The sequence below is a fragment of the Dama dama genome, chromosome 29 (assembly GCF_033118175.1).
Source record: "Dama dama isolate Ldn47 chromosome 29, ASM3311817v1, whole genome shotgun sequence".
In the NCBI taxonomy this organism is placed as follows: domain Eukaryota; kingdom Metazoa; phylum Chordata; class Mammalia; order Artiodactyla; family Cervidae; genus Dama; species Dama dama.
Genome location: NC_083709.1, coordinates 59,617,993 through 59,639,377, shown reverse-complemented (window position 1 = coordinate 59,639,377; position 21,385 = coordinate 59,617,993). Strand labels below are relative to the sequence as shown.

At 40.9% G+C, this 21,385-nt stretch overlaps 1 protein-coding gene across 4 annotated transcripts in view; it reads right to left on the bottom strand.

Moving 5' to 3' along the window:
- Positions 1-21,385, bottom strand: part of GCNT1 (glucosaminyl (N-acetyl) transferase 1) — a 50,911-nt gene that overhangs the window by 9,970 nt on the left and 19,556 nt on the right. Inside the window, exon 4 of one of the 4 annotated variants that reach the window (XM_061132730.1) lies at positions 17,156-17,288. The exons of the other annotated variants lie outside the window; for them this stretch is intronic. The gene's annotated coding sequence lies outside the window, so the exon portion shown is untranslated. The remainder of the gene's footprint in view (positions 1-17,155; positions 17,289-21,385) is intronic. 4 annotated transcript variants of the gene reach the window in all.

The following is a 21,385-nucleotide window of genomic DNA, read 5'->3' as shown; positions in this document are numbered from 1 at the left end:
GTCTTGTTTTTCTCTGCATGACTTATTTCATTAAGCATAATACTCTCTAGGTCCATCCACATTGTTTCAAATGGCAGGATTTCATTTTTTATGGCTGGGTAATATTCCATAAAATTTAGTTTGTTTCCATATCTTGGCTATTGTAATTAACACTAATATGAATCCTGGGGTGCATGTATCTTTTCAAATTAGTGCTTTCATTTTATTCTGAGATATATCCAGTAAAAGAACTGTTGAATCAAATGCTAATTCTATTTTTAGATTTTTGAGGAATGTCCACACTGTTGTGCACCATCACATAGTGACTGCACCAACTGACATTTCCACCAACATCATACTAAGATTCCCTTCTCTCCACATCCTCACCAACACCTATTATTTGTAGATTTTTGATGACAGCAATTCTGACCGGTATGAGGTAATATCTCATTGTGGTTTTGATTTGCATTTCGCTGATGATTAGGGATATAGAGCATTTTTTTCACATGGCTGTTGGCCATCTGTATATCTATTCTGGAAAAGTGTCTCTTCATATCTTCTGCCCATTTTGTGACTGAATTGTTTGGTTTTATTTATACTGCATTGTATGAGCTGTTTATATATTTTAGGTAATAACTAACTTCTTATTGGTCATGTCATTAGCAAACACTTTCTCCCATTCAGCAGGTTGTCTTTTTGTCTTGTCCAATGGTTTCATTTGCTGTGCAAAGAGCTTTCAAGTTTACAATTAGGTCCCATTGTTTTTTTTTTTCTTAATTCCTTTTACCCTAGGAACAGTTCCCAAAAAATATTGCTATAATTTTTATTGGAGTATTTTCTGAATGTTCTCTACTAGGAGTTTTATGGTTTCAGATCTTACATTTAGGTCTTAATCTATGTTGAGTATACTTTTGTATATGGTATGAAGAAACAGTCTTCTAATCTTGTTCTTTTATATATAGCTATCCACTTATATGCAGAGTACATCATGAGAAACGCTGGGCTGGAAGAAGCACAAGCTGGAATCAAGATTGCTGGGAGAAATATCAATAACCTCAGATATGCAGATGACACCACCCTTATGGCAGAGAGTGAAGAGGAACTGAAAAGCCTCTTGATGAAAATGAAAGAGGAGAGTGAAAAAGTTGGCTTAAAGCTCAACATTCAGAAAACTAAGATCATTGCATCTGGTCCCATCACCTCATGGGAAATAGATGGGGAGACAGTGGAAACAGTGTCAGACTTTATTTTTTTGGGCTCCAAAATCACTGCAGATGGTGACCACAGCCATGAAATTAAAAGACACTTAGTCCTTGGAAGGAAAGTTATGACCAACCTAGACAATATATTAAAAAGCAGAGACATTACTTCGCCAACAAAGGTCCGTCTGGTCAAGGTTATGGTTTTTCCAGTGGTCATGTATGGATGTGAGAGTTGGACTGTGAAGGAAGCTGAGCACCAAAAAATTGATGCTTTTGAACTGTGGTGTGAGAGAAGACTCTTGAGAGTCCCTTGGGCTGCAAGGAGATCCAACCAGTCCACCCTAAAGGAGATCAGTCCTGGGTGTTCACTGGAGGGACTGATGCTGAAGCTGAAACTCCAATACTTTGGCCACCTCATGCGAAGAGTTGACTCATTGGAAAAGACCCTGATGCTGGGAGGGATTGGGGGCAGGAGGAGAAGGGGACGACAGAGGATGAGATGACTGGATGGCATCACTGACTCAATGGGCATGAGTTTGAATAAACTCCGGGAGCTGGTGATGGACAGGGAGGCCTGGCGTGCTGTGATTCATGGGGTCACAAAGAGTCGGACACGACTAAGCGACTGAACTGAACTGATCCACTTTTTCCAACAACATTCACTGAAGAGACTGACTGTTCTCCATTATAAATTTTTGCCTCCTCTGTCATAGATTAACCATAAGTATGTGGGTTTATTTCCAGGCTCTCTGTGCCACTGATCCATGTGTCTGTCTTTGTGCCTGTGCCATGTGGTTTTGATTACTGTAGCTTTATAGTATATCCTGAAGTCAGGGAGTGTGGTATCTCCAGAAAAAAAATGAATAATGGCTGAAATATTCCAAACTTGACTATAAAAAAATTAACCCAAATATCCAAGAGACTCAGTGAGCTCCAAGTATGCAAAAAAGGGACTATCACTTTGGCAGACAGTTTGGCAGTTTCTTACAAAGCTAAATATAAGCTGATCATTCAACCCAGCAATCACACTCCTGGCTATTTACCCATATTGAACAGTATATACACATAAAACCAGGCATGTGAATCTTTATAGCAGCTTTATTCATAATTGCCAAAAACTGGAAGCAATTAAGAGGCCTGTCAATAGATGAATAAATAACTGCGGTACATCTATAACATGGAAAATTATTCAGTGATTTTTTTAAATGAGCTACCAAGTTATGAAAAGACACAGCGGAAGCTTAAACATGTACTGCTAAGTGATAGAAGCCAATCTGAAAAGGCTACACACTCTATGAGTCCAAGAATCATAGACAAAGCAAGGGAATTCCACAAACACATCTGCTTCATTGACTGCTAAAGCCTTTGACTGTGTGGATCACAATAAACTGTGGAAAATTCTTAAAGAGATGCGAATACCAGACCACCTTACCTGGTTCCTGAGAAATCTATATGCAAATAAAGAAGCATGAGCTAAAAGCAGACATGAAACAACAGAATGGTTCAAAATTGAGAAAGGAGTCTGTCAAGGCTATACATTGTCACTCTGCTTATTTAACTTCTATGCAGAGTTCAGTTCAGTCGCTCAGTCGTGTCCAACTCTTTGCGACCTCATGAACTGCAGCACACCAGGCCTTCCTGTCCATCGCCGATTCCCGGAGTCCACCCAAACCCACGTCCATTGAGTCGGTGATGCCATCCAACCATTTCACTCTCTCTCATCCCCTTCTCCTCCTGCCTTCAATCTTTCCCAGCATCAGGGTCTTTTCCAATGAGTCAGCTCTTCACTTCAGGTGGCCAAAGTATTGGAGTTTCAGCTTCAACATCAGTCCTTCCAATGAACACCCAGGACTGATCTCCTTTAGGATGGACTGGCTGGATCTCCTTGCAGTCCAAGGGACTCTCAAGAGCCTTCTCCAATACCACAGTTCAAAAGCATCAATTCTTCGGTGCTCAAATTTCTTTATAATACAACTCTCACATCCATACATGACCACTGGAAAAATCATAGCCTTGACTAGATGGACCTTTGTTGGCAAAGTAATGTCTCTGTTTTTTAATATGCTGTCTAGGTTGGTCATAACTTTCCTTCCAAGGACTAAGCGTCTTTTAATTCCATGGCTGCAATCACCATCTGCACATCATGGGAAATGCTGGGCTTGAAGACTCACAAGCTGGAATCAAGATTTCTGGGAGAAATATCAATAACCACTCTATGCAGATGATACGCAGATGATATCACTCTGATGGCAGAAAGTGAAGAGGAACTAAAGAGCCTCTCGAGGGTGAAAGAGAAGAGTGAAAAAGCAGGTTTAAAACTCAAGATGAAAACTAAGATCATAGCATCTGGCCCCATCACTTCATGGCAAATAGATGGGGAAAGAGGCACTGACAGGCTTTGTTTTCTTGGGCTCCAAAATCACTGCAGACAGTGATTGCAGCCATGAAATTAAAAGACACTTGCTCCTTGGAAGGAAAGCTATGACAAACCTAAACAGCATATTAAAAAGCAGAGACATCATTTTGCCAACAAAGGTCCATATAGTCAAAGCTATGGTTTTTTTCAGTAGTCATGTAGGGATGTGAGAGTTGGAACGTGAAGAAGGCTGAGTGCTAAAGAATTGATGCTTTTGAATTGTGGAGCTGGAGAAGACTTGAGAGTACCTTGGACACCAAGGAGATAAAACCAGTCAATCCTAAAGGAAATGAACCCTGAATATTCATTCAAAGGACTGATACTTTGATTATCAGTCAACTGTATCAAAGTTCTTGAATATTACTGAAATTCAGTTGTATTAATCTAAAGGAGAATATTTTAAGAAGCTTTTTTTTGGTAATTCCAAGGACAATCTCTTAAAAAAAAAAAAAAAACAACTCAAAAACATATAGTATTTGAAATTGGACCACCTTATGTGTACACTGATGCGTGGAGTATGGCAGAAGTAATTAGGTCATATAAAACCGTGCAGCTTCTACCTGGGTGTCTTGGAAAATGTACTCCCCAGAAGCTCCCTGTCAGAGGAAAAGTTCTCTTGTCATGTTGAAAGAAGCCACATGGATGGGTCACACATGTATACCCAAGTCAATAGTCCCAGATAAACCCAGTCTCAATTCATCCCAGCCCAGGTGCCAGCCATGTGAGTGAAGAAGCCACAGATGACCCAAGCCCCTAGTCACTCAAGTCATAACTGAATTCCTGACCCATAGAATATGTGAGTAATAAATAAAATGACAATGTTGTATGTTATTATGTTTGGGGTGGTTTGCCTCACAGTAATGATTAGAAAAAACAAGAAACCACATAAACAGAACACCTGGCAAATAAAAAAGCTCTTAAAACGTAATGACTTGACAGCAAAAATTGAAAAACTCAATAGAAGCATTGGAAAATATAGTTGAGAAAAATTCTTGGGAGGTTAAGCAAACAGGCAAGCCAATTGATGGAAAATTAGAGAAAAAAATACATAGTAATTTGGGGAATTAGACCAGGAGATCTACCATGTGAATTGAACTTCCAAAAAGAGAAAACAGAAGAAAAAATGGAAGTAAATAATTAAATCAATTAAATAATTCCAAGATTATATCTCAAAACAAAGGGATAGTTTCCAGACTGAAAAGTCCCTTGGAATACCAGCATCATGGGTGAAAAATAGACCCACTCCAAGACGTACTTATGGGGCTTCCCTGGTCGCTCAAGGAACTGTGCTGAACTGTGTTTGAACTGTGGTGTTGGAGAAGTCTCTTGAGAGTCCCTTAAACTGCAAGGAGATCAAACCAGTCAATCTTAAAGGAAATCAGTCCTGAATATTCATTGGAATTCATTGAAATTAAGCTGAAACTTCAATACTTTGGCCACCTGATGCAAAGAACTGACTCCTTGGAAAACACCCTAATGCTGGGAAAGATTGACAGCAGGAGAAGGGGACGACAGAGGATGAGATGGTTGGATGGCATCACTGACTCAATGGACATGCGTTTGAGTAAGCTCCAGGAGTTGGTGATGGACAGGGAAGCATGGCGTGCTGCAATCCAAGGGGTCGCAAAGAGTTGGACATGACTGAGCAACCGAACTGAACTCATAGCTCAGGGCATCCCTGACAGCTCAGTTGGTAAAGAATCCACCTGCAATGCAGGAGACCCTGGTTCAATTCCTGGGTCGGGAAGATCCACTGGAGAAGGGATAGGCTATCCACTCTAGTATTCTTGGGCTTCCCTTGTGGCTCAGCTGGTAAAGAATCCACCTGCAATGCAGGAGACCTGGGTTCAATCCCTGGGTTGGAAAGATGCTCTGGAGAAGGGAAAGGCTACCCACTCTAGTATTCTGACCTAGAGAATTCTGAATAGTCCATGGAGTCACAAAGAGTCAGACATGACTGAGCGACTTTCACTTTCAAGATGTACTTATTAAACACAAAATGTCAGAACACTGGGGAGAAAGAGTACCATGTAGGTTTCTGGGGTGGGGGAGTGGAGATAAACCACGTGAAAAAGATGCAGAAGCAAAATGTCTCCATATTTCATAAAAGCCAAACAAGCCAGATGATAATGGAGCAATGCCTTGAAAGTGCTAAAAGAAACTGAATTCCAGGGAGGGGGGATCGGGATGGGGAATACATGTAAATCCATGGCTGATTCATGTCAATGTATGATAAAAACCACTACAATAAAGTAATTAGCCTCCAACTAATAAAAATAAATGAAAAAAAAAAGAAATTGAATTCCAGATGAGAATTCTTAAAACTAGATGAACTACCATGTAAATTAAGGGTAAAATAAAAACATTTTACATATTAAGAGAGGAAAAACTTCAAAATATTCACCCTTCTGCATCCCTTTTCAGGAAGCTGAAATGAACTTTGATGAGCTCCATCAAAACTATGTTGTAAGCCAAGAAGGAGGACAACATAAGAATCAGAAACTGTATCACAACACCAGAAGAAAAGAAAGGAAATACCAGGATGATAGTAAAGGAACACCTTAGGCTGTGTGTGTAACAGGCCAACAGACAGACATAGCATACGGCCGTGGCGGAGATGTTGAATGGAAAGAAAATGAAGTGAATGGAATAACTGATGGGAATAAGCATACTTAAAGCCCATTTAAACAACTGGCAGAGTTTGGGGGTGAATCTGTAATAACTATTTTGAAGACAAAGCAAACAAAGGTGGTTAGGGAGATAATTATTATTGACCCCAAAAAATTAGAATCACAAAATGATGGGGAAAAAAAAAAAATCACAGTGCAGCCCATGGCTTGGCTCAGAAAAGCACCAGTCTTAATAATGTAAACACTGTTTTTCCCTTGAGATTCAATAAAACAATATTAGGAGCACAGAGCAATAGGAGAGATGGGTGCTGAAACACAGGGGTTGTGTACTTTGCCCAGCATCACAAAACTGGCCACAGCTGGGTGTTTAGAATTACACTGCTGTTCCAAGCAAAGGTCTCCTCCTAATTTTATTCTTCTCCCAAGTGCTCTTTGTCTTCAGCAGCTCAAAATGGTAAGGAGCTAATCAAAAACATAAAGTAGAGGTAAAGGGTAACACTCAGTGTAGGCTTGTTTACACAGTGATAAACAGATAAGGAGATGCCTGTAAGAGAAGTCCAAAACTCGCTGAGCAACAAATCCAGACTTCAGCTTGGAATAAGTACGAAACATTAGAAGACTTCAAAATGTAAAAGAAAAAAAAAAGTGCTATAGTGGCATTTAAAAATTAAAATCTACTAGATATCACTAGCACGTGCTGCTGTATTTTAAAATGAACCCAATTCTAAATGATGATATTCATCTCAATCACACACTAGTTTAATTTAGAGAACTATCACCATATAAATAAGACAACAAGGACTTCTCTTGTGGTGCAGTGGATAAGAACCCGCCTGCCAATGTAGGGGACATGGGGGTTCAATCCCCGGTCTGGGAAAATTCCACATGCCTCAGAGCAACTAAGCCCGCATGCCGCAACTACTGAAGCCTGTGCTCCACAAAGAGAAGCCGCTGCAATGAGAAGCCCACACACCACCACAAACAGTAGCCTCTGCTTGCCACAACTAGAGAAAGCCTGCTCACTGCAATGAAAACCTAGAACAGCCAAAAAGAAAATAAATACATGGTTCAGATGTATAAACTAAAAAATAAAGAAGACAATGAAAAAAATGTGTAAAAAAGTGAGCTAAATGTGTCTCAGGATATATTCTTCATAATTTCTTTTTAATAATAAAAAGAAAGGCAAAGCAGGAAGAGGAAGGGAATTGGGAATAATATGTGTTTCACTATGAATTAATATGACATGACATATTCAGAACTTGGAAGCAAAAGGATTTATCATGTTTATATGACTATTCACATACATGCATACACGCCTTTAAGAATGATCAGAATCTTCTTGTTCAGCCTCTAATTACACCTGTGACTCCTAGACAGAGATGTGTCCATCAACAAATAATAGATAAAGATGTGGGGGTGTGTTTGTGTATTTCTCGGCCATAAAAAAGAATGAAACTCTGCCATCAGCAACAACATGGATGGACTTGGATGGCATTATGCTAAGTGAAATAAGTTAAAGAAAGACAAATACTGACATCACTTATATGTGGAATTTAAAAAATGCAACAATCTAGTGTATATAACAAAAAAGAAACTCACAAATACAGACAACAAATAAGTGGTTACCAGTGGGAAGAGGGGAGAGGTATTATGGGAGTAAGGATGAAGAGATGCATGCAAGCTCATTCAGTCATGTCTGACTCTCTGCGACCCTATGGACTGTAGCCCACGACGTTCCTCTGTCCATCGGATTCTCCCCTCAATACTGGAGTGGGCTGCCATTTCCTCCTCAGGGGGTCTTCCCAACCTAGGGATTGAACCCACATTCCTGCAGCTCCTGCTTGACAGGCAGATTTTCTTTTATCACTGAGCCACTTGGGAAGCCTCAAGGGATTAAGAAGTCCAAAGATTATGTAAAAAGTAAGCTACAAGGATACATTGTACAACACAGGGAATATAGCCAATATCTTATAATAACTTTAAATAAAGCATAACCTTTGAAAATTGTGGATCACTATATTGCACACCTATAACTTACATGCTATCACACATCAACTATATTTCAATTAAAAAAAATTAAATTAGGGACTTCCCTGGTAGTTCAGTGGCTATGACTCCATGCTCTCAACGCTTGGTGGGTGGTGGGGGGCGGGGGCGGGGGGGGTGTGCTCCTGGGTTCAATCCCTGGTCAGGGAACTAGATTCTGAATGCCGCAACTAAAGATTGTGCATGCCACAACAAAGATTCCTGTGTGACACAACTAAGACCCAGTGCAGCCAAATAATTTTTTTTTTAATATTAAGTTTAAAAAAGTGAGAAAAAATAAAAAGATAATAAGAGCTCTGCACTGGTTAGCTTTGTTAACCTTTATGAAGGTTAAAGCTGACAGACATAACTGTAAACTATAATGAAAGGAGTCGAATTTTATTTTATTTTTTTATTAGTTGGAGGCTAATTACTTCACAAGGAGTAGAATTTTAAAAGGTAAATTCTTTTTTCAACAATTTCCACCAAAGTTAATTCTGGTTTAAGTCCAAATAAAACTATTATAGATAAGAATAATTCTGCCTGTTGTCTATTGTACCATTTTTTTAAGTAGTGGAAATATTTCACAAAAAAAGTACACACACGTGTGTGTACACACCAAGTATGTGCACACATCTGTGTGTCTGCATAAACGCATAGCTGGATGGATACCTCAGGTCCATGACCCATCATCCTGCAGCAGGAAGCTTTCAGTCCAGGTTCAGTCACCCTCGAGCTCCACTGAATCCTCCTCTGGGGCTCAATTTCGCAGACGCTCCAAGGACCACTGTTCTTGTGGTCTCTGGAGGCTGTGACAGGAGCAAAATACCCACTACTGTGATTGATGCCAAGGTCATGTAAGATCTCAGAGGACTGGGACTCAAGCCAGGGTGCCCAAACGTCACCCAGAAGCGTGGCCAAGGGAAGGAGTGGGAAGCAGGTAAGATCCCAAGGCAGAGGCCTTGCCAACTGCAGTTCTTCCTGCCCCGTGCACCCCACGCTCTCGAGTCACCTGGGGGTACCTGGCCTCTGCCTCCTGCAGCTGTGCCCTGCCCGCAGGGTGGTCTCTGCTATCTGGCTGTCTGTGACTCACTGCGGTGAGCTCCCGAGCTTCTCTGAGAGTTCACGTTAAAACGAATTCCCGACACCCCACAGTGCCTGCCCCTCCAAATGGCCAGGAGAAACTCTCTTGGGTCCCTGGACCTCAGCTCCAAGCTCCACAGTTCAGGCTCTTGTCTCCTAGAATCCATCCTAGAGTTTTCTTCCAGCTAAGGAAATAAGGGCACTAGGGAACCTTCTATAATACTGGACCACATTTCCTATGCCCCTTGGGAAAGGGTGCTTTCTACACGAATTAAAGCCAGATGATGCGAGGAAGAGGAAGGAGGGCCTATGTCTCCCTTCTTCAGAGCCTCATGTCCTGAATCAGGCACGGAAGGTGGCACAGAGAATCACTAAGTTCCATTTGTTAAATGAATAAATTCTCTCTCGAGTGAGCCCACGTTCCTCTGCTGGAAATTAAACACCTATCTTTTCTCCCTTTGGGGAGGAGTCCTGTCTCCAGTTCTCTACATTTGGAGCAAGGACTATCCTGTCTTAGAGAGTACAGCTAAAAGAACATACTGTTTAAAGATGAAATGATAATAAATGATTGTGTATGTGTGTTAGTTGTTCAGTAGTGCCCAACTCTTTGCGACCCCACGGACTGTAGCCCACCAGGCTCCTCTGTCCATGGATTTCTCCAGGCAAGAATATTGGAGTGGGTTGCCATTTCCTACTCTAGGGGATCTTCCCAACCCAGGCATTGAACCCAGGTTTCCAAAATTAAGGCAGATTCTTTATCATCTGAGCCACCAGGGAAGCCCCAATAAATGATTAAACCCCTCAAAAAATGGAAGAAATGGCACCAAAATTTTGCAAGAGTGATAGCTGACTGGGGAGATCTCAGAAGGCTGATCCCTTGAAGCAGGCAGCAGAGAAAGCTGAGCAGCAACTCAGTCTATAGCACAGACCCCCCAGCCCTCCCCTCCTGCTACCAGCCACCAACCCCTCCCCTCCAAACGCTCCAGAGTTGGCAACATAAACTCCTCCGGGAGCAGCAGGAAGTGGAGTAAAACTCCAATCAGTGAAAATCTACGTAAAAGACTGTTAAGACTCCCAGACCCCTCCCTCTGTTCTTCATAATCCAGTCCTGACCCCCACCAGAAAACATGAAATAGAATATCTGAGCTGGAGGGCCCAAGGCACAACTGCGGGCAGGAGTACCAACCTGGGGGAATTAAGTCAAAGGTCCTCATTTCCAGAACACTGGCAGGCCGGCATACATACCTCCCAGGCTTCAGCCTCAGAGAACAGAAAACTACTTGATATCCAAGAAAAGCTCATGACACAAAAGAGATCAGAAAAAAACAGAGGAGGTTATCAGGTTAACTAGTATAATCAACCACAATCCTCAATGACAGAAAATAAAAACAACTTATTATTTCTCACTACTTTTGGAGTTGGTCGGGCAATCCTTCTGGTTTTACCTGGGCTCACTGAGGCAGCTGCATGCAGATAGAGGACTGTCCGGATTGGAGGGTTCCATACAGTTCGTTCACATCTGCATGTTAGCTGGGGTGCCTCTCATCATGTATAGGCTGGACGAAATTCCTCACCTGGCAGCCGCAGGGCAGCATACCAAGAAAGCCCAGCAGCTCCAAAGCCTCAACAACATCATGTCTGCTATATTCCATTAGAGAAAGTCACCAGGCCTGCCATGATTCCAGAGGAAATAAGGTTTTACTTCTGGATGGGAAGGGAAGCAAAATCACATTGCAAGCGGGGCACAGATACTGCAATGGGAGGAATCTGTACCCATTAAATAGTCTGTCACATGGAGAAATTAAGATCAAGAGATGAGAACTGCAATGATGAAAAAATCCTAGGGTTTTTATCAGCAAAGACATAAGAGAAATTATTGCAATCATGAAACAAGAACAAGGACTATGACAATGGAACAGACAATAAAAATGAGCCCTCAGAATCAAAAGTATGATAGCTAAAATTAAAAATTCATTGAAGAATCAGAAATTAAAGTTAAGGAAAGCCCCAAGACAGTAGAGCAGAAAGATAAATAAATGGAAAAGAGGAAAATGAGAAAACTGATACAGAAGATCCAACATTCAAATAACAGGCATTTCACTGAGAAAGAAGAAAATGAAGGTAAGAGGGGTGAAAAGGAAAGGGAGGTGGAAGGGAAGTTTAAGAGGGAGGTAACATGTATATGTATCGCTGATTCATGTTAATATATGGCAGAAACCAACACAATTTCAACCTAGAATTTCAACCTAGAATTCTATATAACCTGCCAGGCTGTTTGTCAATGTAACAGAATAAAGGCATTTTCATACATGCAAAGTTGCATGTAACTTTTCTCAGCAGGCTATTGCAAGAAGCACACCACCAAAAGACAAAGCCCATCAGTAATTATAAGAACAGTCCCACTATTTTGGAATGCTTAATATGTGCAAGGAGCTCTTCTAAAGGATTTACCTAAACAACTCTTAGGATCTTCAGGATAGCTCTAAACAGAAGACACTATTTTCCAGATGAGGAAACTGAGGCATAAAGAGGTTAAATAACTACCAAGGTCACTAAAGGAGTTCTTATCCAAATTCCACTGGAGGGGAATATACCAACAAGCAATTCTCTAGACACCAACCAGGTGTCTTACAAGTCAGCTTAATTCTGACAATATCTAATCAGAGACAGTGTCAATTTCATGGTTTCAGAGTTCAGTTTCACTAAGTCTGACCTTCAGACTATAAAATCAGAAATTCCCACAATTCCTTCCTCAGGTTCAATTAATTTGCTAGAGCAGCTCACAGAACTCAAAGAAACATTTTACTTAGGAGATTACTGGTTTATTATACAAAGATATGATAAAGGATACAGGTGAACATCCAGATGGAAGAGATGCACAGGGCATGGTATGGGGGAAAGATACAGAACTTCCATGCTCTGAGAGCACCACTCTGCAAATCTCCACACTTGCACCAAGCTGTCCTGGGTTTTTATGGAAGTTTCATTACATGAACGTGATTGATTAAATCACTGGCCATCGGGGGATCCAACCTCCAGATCCTCTCTCCTCCCCAGAGATGGGAGGTAGGGATGCAGGGGGTGGGACTGAAAGTTCCAACCCTCTAATCACTTGGCTGGTCTTCCTGCAACCAGCTCCCATCTTCAGGTGGGATCCAAGGGTCACCTCATCAACATAATAGACAGTTTTTGTTGCTCTCATCACTTAGGACATTCCAAGGGTTTTTACAGGAGCTTTGTGCCAGAAATGGACCAGATGAACAAATATACATTGATTATAAATCACAGTATCAGTCATAAAGCTAGTAAGTGGAGTAGCTAACATTCAAACCTACACAATCTAGCCCCCCAAGTTCATGTTATGCAGCTGGTACTCCAGATCTACGGCCTCTGTATCTGTCAGTTCTGCATCCTCAAATTCAACTAAACTCAAATCAAAACTATTTGGGGAAATTCCCTGGCAGTCCAATGTTTAGGACTCTGCACTTTCACTGCAGGGAGCATGGGTTCAATCCCTGGTGGGGAAACTAAGATCCTGCAAGCCATGAGGGCAAGAAAAAAAAAAGAGAGAGAGATGTATTAAAAAAAAGAGAAAGAAAGAAAAAACTTACACGTGGCTCACATCCTATTTTTATTGGACACTGGGGTTCTAGGGAGCAGGAAGTTCTGGGGGCACTGGGAAAGGATTATTTTTCATAACTACAACTTTTTGTTAAGAGACAACTGTCCACGGGTCCCTCATATTTCTGCACATCTTGCAAGTGAGGTACTAACTGCCTTTTCATTCTGGACTGTTTTTTTAAGGCTATTTGTGCAGTGAACACCCTTGAAAGACAGACAGTGCTTCCCTCACTAGCAAAGGGCCAGTGTGCTTACTGTTGGGATAATAAACGCAATATCTCTGGGAGCAAAGGGAAAGCATGTTCATTGCCCACCATAAAAGATGTGGGTTCCCTAAGCTCAGGGTTCCTTCCTTGTAACGCAATCCACTGTCTGTGCAGATTATCATCTGGCTGTGTTCATACTGCCCTGTAGGAACTAGGACTTAGGAACCTACATGAAAAATGCCAATACTCTGCTCTGTTATTGCTATCGGTAGTAAACTATTGGCCCAGGAGTCTTAGGTCTTCTGCAAGCATCCATGAAAACTGATAGACTTGCTAGCTTTCAAGTAGGGTAAAATCTAAGACCTTTGATAGGTCTAAGAGGTTTGATGTTACACTATTGTGGAAATATCTGCTTTTTCAAACAATGTGCATATAAACTTTGATTAACATAAAGGCTACATTTTTCTAGTCTTAAAGGTGGTGATAAAATTAAGAGCTACAATGATAGTCAATGAGTTTTTAAACATAACTAGTATAAATTAACATTCTCAAGTCTTGGTAAATAGAACAACTATTAAAACTTTTCTTCCATTTTTGTCTTCTTTTTACATCTTCATTAACTATTTAATCTCACATCAAAACATATTTAATAATTATATGAAATTTTAAAGTACATAGTAAATATAATTAATGGAAGTCTCAATGACCTGTCCCTAATTTTAAATGAGATGAAACTAAGTAAAACTAGATTTCATCTGTGTGGTCATCTATAGAAGAAAACTAAATAAAAGGTTCTCCATGCCTGAATTAGAAGTATGAAATGGCAACCCACTCCAGTATCCTTGCCTGGAAAATTACACGGACAGAGGAGCCTGGCAGGCTACAGTCCATAGGGTCACAAAAGTGTTGGACACGACTGACTGACAGATCCCGCATGCCTGAATTAATGACATGAAAAGTTCTACAGAAAATTTTTTCCATTTACTCATTACACTACTATAGGACAAAATGTCATTTAAATAACTAACTCTTGCATTTCATTCATGCCTGGAAATGGTATTCATTCTTCTCAATTGCCATCATTTTCTCCCCTGAGGCGAGGCAGCTGAAGGCCTAAAACAAGAACTAAAACCTACCATTTTTGCACACAGGCTTGGCAGGACCCATGAAATACACCCCAGTCTGCACTATTTCAGAGGGGAAAGCTTTAAGTCCATCTAGAGGAAAAGAAAGGATCCACAGAGGCTTCCTCAATAACAACCCACCTGAATCCTGAAAATGGGTAGGATTTAGATACTAGGAAGTAGGAGAGAAAATTTTGCTGACGGAGTGAAAATCTGAAGCAAAAGGAAGCCGGAAAGGAAGACGAGAGTGATGTGTAACAGAAGCAGCTTTAACAAGAATGGGAAGGTAAGAAATCATAGCGGTTTACCACTCACGTTCCTTAACCCTAGGGACCTCCTTTTAAATTCTATTATGACTCGAGGTCTGTTTCTCAGTTATAGTGAACGACAACAATGAACAGATTTTTAAGCACATTCGTGGACGCTAAGGCCAGGTTTCAGTGAAGAAATCAGAAGAGCGATGATAAACAGGGGACACATACCCACCTCAAATGATTAAAACTGTCACTCATAATAAAATGTCCTCTGAGAAGCAGCCCAGAAGGCCGTAGAGAAGCCCAGCGCAGAAGGAGCAGGGGTGGCAGCCCGGCTCCAGGCCACAGCTCTGTCCTCGCTGGGCTGGCCTCCCATCCCATCCATCCAATGGGCTTTGCTCAGTAATAATGAGAATGCTCAACCCCAGAAAGGAAGGAAACCTGGGAAGAACCAAGACACTGTTCTGAAAATATCTTTGTAGATATAAGGCAAACAATAAGTGCACAGAGAGATCGCACAGAGAGATCGCAGAGTAGACTCGATCTGTATGTTCTCTGAATGCTTTCTTTTCCTCACACACCCTTTATTATATATACACACACACCCTCTGAATGTTCTTCATCCGGATCTCTCTTTACGTACTCAACGACAGCTTGAAAGAGGGAAATAAAACTTAACAAATGCCCTGGGTTTGTCCTTTTTTCCAAGAACCTAGATTTAAACATTCATGGAGTCAAAAAAGAAAGGTGGGGAGGGGATGAGGGCATCAGCAGCATCAGACACAATGACTCAGAATGAATGAACCGAGGGCCGCCCCTTCCCACTCTGTTCTGGGTCCTCTGGCCACCAGGGTGGGCCTGTGGCTAAAGAAGCGGAGCTTGACGACTCTGGCCCCAGCTCATGAGGAAATGAGTGCAAGGAAATACAGCGGCTCAGTTCAGACGGGACTCTACACGGACGGGGCCCTTGAGTCTTACTGTGTGTTTTCCACAGCAAAGGAGGGCCCATTAATCCCAGCACAGCCGGTACCAATAGTTTCTCAATATCCTTCACTCAACTTCTCTTCAAATTTACAATTTAGTGGTAGAAATATATATAGGTTTACCCATACAAGTGGTATCAATTCCCTTAAAAGCCAAAAGAATGCCCACGACTGTACTAAAATATCAAAATTAGTGCATTATATTATCAATTAGGAAAAGCAAATGATAAAACGAGGTGTGACACACACACACACACACACAGAGTGGAATATTCTTCAGCCTTCAGAGGGAATCAAAATCTGATACATGCTACATTCATCTTTGTTAAGTGAATAAGCCAGTCACAAAAACACAATACTGTATACTTCCACTTATAAGGGGTACCTAGAGTAATTAAATTCATAGAGGTGGAAAGTGAAATAGAGGTTACTACAGCAGTGGGAGGGGGAAAGGAGAAGTTATTGTTTAGTGAGTACAGAGTTTCTGTTTGGGATGATGAGAAGTTCTAGAAACGGACAATGCAGATGGGTGTACAACATTGAATATAACGCCACTGAATTTTCCCTGACTCCATTAGTGACACAGTTTTACACTTGAGGGTTATTTCTTTTCAGCTCTGTTATGATTTTTAAAAAGATGCCACTGCCTTGTACCTTGACACCTTTACAGCAGGTATGTACATTTAGGCAAAAATGTTACTTAGAAGAGGCTTTTTAAATTCAGAGAAAGTTGTTAGGAGTATAGGCAGGAGTGGCCCCAGGTGGTTTGAACACACAAAGACAGACATTTTCAAGTCTCATGTCGTGAAAATTTGGACATAAAGAACAAAGATCATCTGGCTGGCTGTCTCTCAAAGACCAGTGTGTTTCTTATTGCCTATGAGACTAGAGTATTATCCCAATTTCCTTCAAGTACGAGTAACGGCTAAATGTGAAATGCAAAAACCCTATCCTCTAGGGCACTAGGTTCATTCATGGAAGCGGGCCTCATCAGAGTTGACTAGAGACAGGTCTATTTATGCACAGACATACACACACATGGAGTTTGTTTTCTGAAGGAATCTTCAGCCTCCTTACCACTACATGCCAAAATAAGTATAAAAGGTCTCATTGTTCACTTCAAAATTCCAGACTGAAGAGTAATAAACTTTTTTTCTTTCCTTTTTAAAAAAATGAAGAGTAGGTGGTTTATAATACTGCAGAGAGCACTGAATAGAGCACAGTTTCAGAGAAACAAAATTTTAGATTTCAAAGGTATCTTAAGGTTCATTCCCCCCACTCTTACTAAATAATTTTAAAGATGAAACAGCACAGAGTGCACACACCTGGCAAGGCTGCCCAGCAAGAACAATTCTTAAGCAGAAACAACTTACCAGTGGCTCTGGTTTCTGTCCAACCCGTTCATCATGAAGCCCACAGATCCCGAATTTTTTGAAACCTCAATTTTAAATACTCTCAGGTTTAAACACTTCCTGGGTTCCAAAAATTCTCATTCTAAAATACTAGATTCTGTCTTGCTTTTAGAGGAATCTCCAAATTTCCAGATCATACCAGCTGTCTGGATTTTCAGCTTGCTAAGTAAAATCGTCAGAGCAAATATTCTCATTCCATATAGAAAAATAAACAACTAACCATCAGCAGGAATGAGAAGTGCTCTCTTTGCCCAGCTTCCTTCAACATGTTAAAATCCAGCTCCACCTCTTGCACGCGGCCCCTTTTCTGAACCACAGTGATTGCTGTCTTCTTTGAAATCCAGTATCATTCACTATAGGAAGCCACAGAGGAAAACAGCGGTGTGAAGTCAAACACAATTGAGAATAAATGCTAACCATGCCAAGTCCTAATGAGTGGTTTCAGTAAGCTACCTAACTTCTCTGAGCCTTAGTTTCCTCATCTGAAAAATGAAGCTTATAATCCCCTATTTGGTTGGTGGTGAATCAAAAAACAAAAACCACCTATAAAGCAACTAACATGGTAATTAGCGTGCATCATTTCATCAATAAACAAGGGTTATCACCATCACTGGTCACTTAATTCCACAGATTCCCATCTCTGAACTGATCCAGGCACCTGCTTGGTCAGCTCCTAGTAATCAGTAATCTAGCCTCACCCTTCATTCCCACCCTTCCACCACACCACCACCATCCCCGCCTCACCCTACTCACACTGCCCCGTGGGCCTTGCAGAGGCTTATGCAACCAGTAAGGACTCAAAGAATGAACAAAACAAACAAGTCTAAATATTGCAAAATCCACTCCCTTCCACCCCAAAAAAGGTAGGGTGGTATCTCGGATGCTTCTTATTAACTGGGCCTCTACCTCAGTCTTTTCCAGATAAAGAAACTAAAGCACAGTACTTAAATGCTCCAAATTATAGTCTGTCAGTGAGTGTAACATGAATTCAAAGCACCCTGTGTTGGCTCTTACAAAATGAACATCTACAAACAAAGCCCAAAGGACTGGCCTCATGCTGGGTGGCTCCCAACCTGTCTTCAGGATTGACCTACCTTTCTTAACCTGTCTGCACTTCAGTCTCCTCATCTGTGCACAAGAGCAGATGAGCTCAGTGAGGGGAACCTACACCTGAGTGATAAAGCATTTTGCTATTCTTCAGCAGAGGGATGACGGACAGGGACCAGGTACAAGAAAGCTGAGTTTTGACTGAGTTGAGGGTCAAGAGAGCAGAGAATGGGAGGGAAGTCCCACTGCAAGACAAATCGTAATTAGAATGTATTTCCACAAGTCTGAGATCTTATTTTTCTTCCCACATTGATAGCTTTGAAAATGACAGGCATTTGATGCATTTATACACTATGTGTTCATTACTATGGTGGTTTCTTTTTTTGTGATTTCCTTTGTTGTTCTTGTTCAGTCACCGAGTCGTGTCTGACTCTTTGCAACCCCATGGACTGCAGTTATTTCCTTAAAGACTGATATTAAGTTGATGGTGCTCATACAAATGAAGTTACTGCAGAATTAAGGAAATTTTAAAAACTTTAAGGAAATGTCAGGCAAATTCTTTTTACATACATTTTCTCTTTAACAGTTAAGGAAACTGAGGCATTCACTGCTCTGATGACCATCTGCTGGTGATCTGCTCCAGCTAACCAGCAGGAAACAGGTGAGGTGGGGCTCAACCCACAACTGACTCTGGGGAGACAGAAGAGGGAGCAGAACAGTCTGACTTCCTAGCCAAGAACCACACTGGATCCAGTTATTAACAGCTTTGAATTATACCTTGCCCTACCTCCTCACCTTACAAGGAGCCCCAGAACCTTCCAAGTCTTCCCTCGGGTGTAACTATGACACAATCTCCTCCCAAAGACTTCAGACCAAAGGTACAGCAGAACAACCTCTTCAACCCTCAGATACACATATGTGAGCTGAGCCAACGTTCCCCAGAAGCTTCATAAACTTGAGGCGCAACCTTTATCATTTTATCTAAACGACATTTAGGTCCAGTTGTTGAATTTGAAATTATTGCCCAAGAGTGAAGGAATTCTCTATGTAATGACAGAAAAAATGGTATTTGAGATGAACTGGCATTCAGAGATGAGCTATGGACATGTACGAATATACTTATATCTTTGTTTTATCTTTTCCTTGGAATTCCAGGAGGACTCTTAGATCAAACTTTATCAATTTCTATGGCTCTTGATGCTCTTTCAAATAGACTATAGTATTTAAACTGAGTACCCTAATATCTGAGTATCATTTTCTCTATATCGACTCTATAATTATCTTGATTATGTAGTACATATTTATATACTGTGCAATTATTTTTGACCTATTCCAACTGTAAAATGATACAGCAGAGAGGTTTCATTTTGTATTTCTTTCATTGCTAATGGCTCAATATGAGTATCTCTACATGTGAGAGAAACAAGAGTCTGGTAGCAATGATTTCTACTCCAGAGCCAGACTATCCAGTTCAAAAACTGGACACAATCATCTACCAACTCAGACTTTCTTAAGCCCTTAACTGCTCCAAGTTTCAGCTCCTTCACTGGTTAAAATAATAACAATTTTAAGCAATTTAATTGGGTTAAGGATCCTACATACATTCGTTTTTAAAGAGAATAAGTGAGCCAACCGGTAATATGCTTACACTATACTTGATATGAGTAATGCTCAAAATTCTCCAAGCCAGGCTTCAACAATACGTGAACCATGAACTTCCAAGTGTTCAAGCAGGTTTTAGAAAAGGCAGAGGAACCAGAGATCAAATTGCCAACATCTACTGGATCATTGAAAAAGAGAGTTCCAAAAAAGCATCTATTTCTGCTTTATTGACTATGCCAAAGCCTTTGACTGTGTGGATCACAATAAACTGTGGAAAATTCTGAAAGAAATGGGAATACCAGACCACCTGACCTGCCTTTTGAGAAACCTGTATGCTGGTCAGGAAGCAACAGTTAGAACTGGACATGGAACAACAACTCCTTTTCAACAACAACAACAACATGGAACAACTCCTTTTCCAAATAGGAAAAGGAGTAAGGCAAGGCTGTATATTGTCACCTTGCTTATTTAACTTATATGCAGAGTACATCATGAGAAACGCTGGGCTGGATGAAGCACAAGCTGGAAATCAAGATTGCCAGGAGAAATATCAATAACTGCAGATATGCAGATGACACCACCCTTATGACAGAAAGTGAAGAAGAACTAAAAAGTCTCTTGATGAAAGTGAAAGAGTGAAAAAGTTGGCTTAAAGCGCAACATTCAGAAAACTAAGATCATGGCATCCAGTCCCATCACTTCATGGAAAATAGATGGGGAAACAGTGGACACAGTGGCTGACTTTAATTTTTTGGGCTCCAAAATCACTGCAGATGGTGACTGCAGCCATGAAATTAAAAGACGCTTAATCCTTGGAAGAAAAGTTATGACCAACCTAGACAACATATTAAAAAGCAGAGAAGTTTATTATTTTGCCTACAAAGGTCCGTCTAGTCAAGGCTATGGTTTTTGCAGTAGTCATGTGTGGATGTGAGAGTTGGACTATAAAGAAAGCTGAGTGCTGAAGAATTGGTGCTTTTGAACTGAGATGTTGGAGAAGACTCTTGAGAGTCCCTTGGACTGCAACAAGATCCAATCTTAAAGGAAATCAGCCCTGAATATTCATTGGAAGGACTGATGTTGAAGCTGAAATTCCAATACTTTGGCCACCTGATGCAAAGAGCTGACTCATTTGAAGACTCTGATGCTAGGAAAGATTGAAGGCGGGAGGAGAAGGGGATGACAGAGGATGAGATGGTTGGATGGCATCACCGACTCAATGGACATGAATTTGAGTAAACTCTGGGAGTTGGTGATGGACAGGGAGGCCTGGCGTGCGGCAGTCCATGGGGTCGCAAAGGGTTGGACACAACTGAGCAACTGAACTGACTGAACTGATACTTGATACATAATGAACCTTCAATGAACATCAGCATTTTATTATTATTGTTTATATTTCCTCATCTGGACACTGTTCAAATCTTTAACTCATATCTAACCCAGGGATCGAACCTGCGTTGCCTGTGTGTCCTGCATTGCAAGTGGATTCTTGATCCGCTGGGCCATCGGGGAAACTTTTATAACTTTTTTCAGAGCCCCCCAAATGAGAAACTGTATTTGAAGTTTATTAACAAATACCTAAATACACTTAACTCCACAGGAGTAGCTATTATACAAAACACTATATTACACAAAAAGCTATTATACAAAACCTATTATATAGGTTCTGAGGAAAATGCATCTCCCTAATCTCAAAGAATTCACACAAAGGTTATCTGCTCAGCCTTCTGGGGGAAATTATAGGCTTGACCAAAAAATATAGTAAAAAACTATTTTGGAAACAATGCATCCTTTGTAAAGC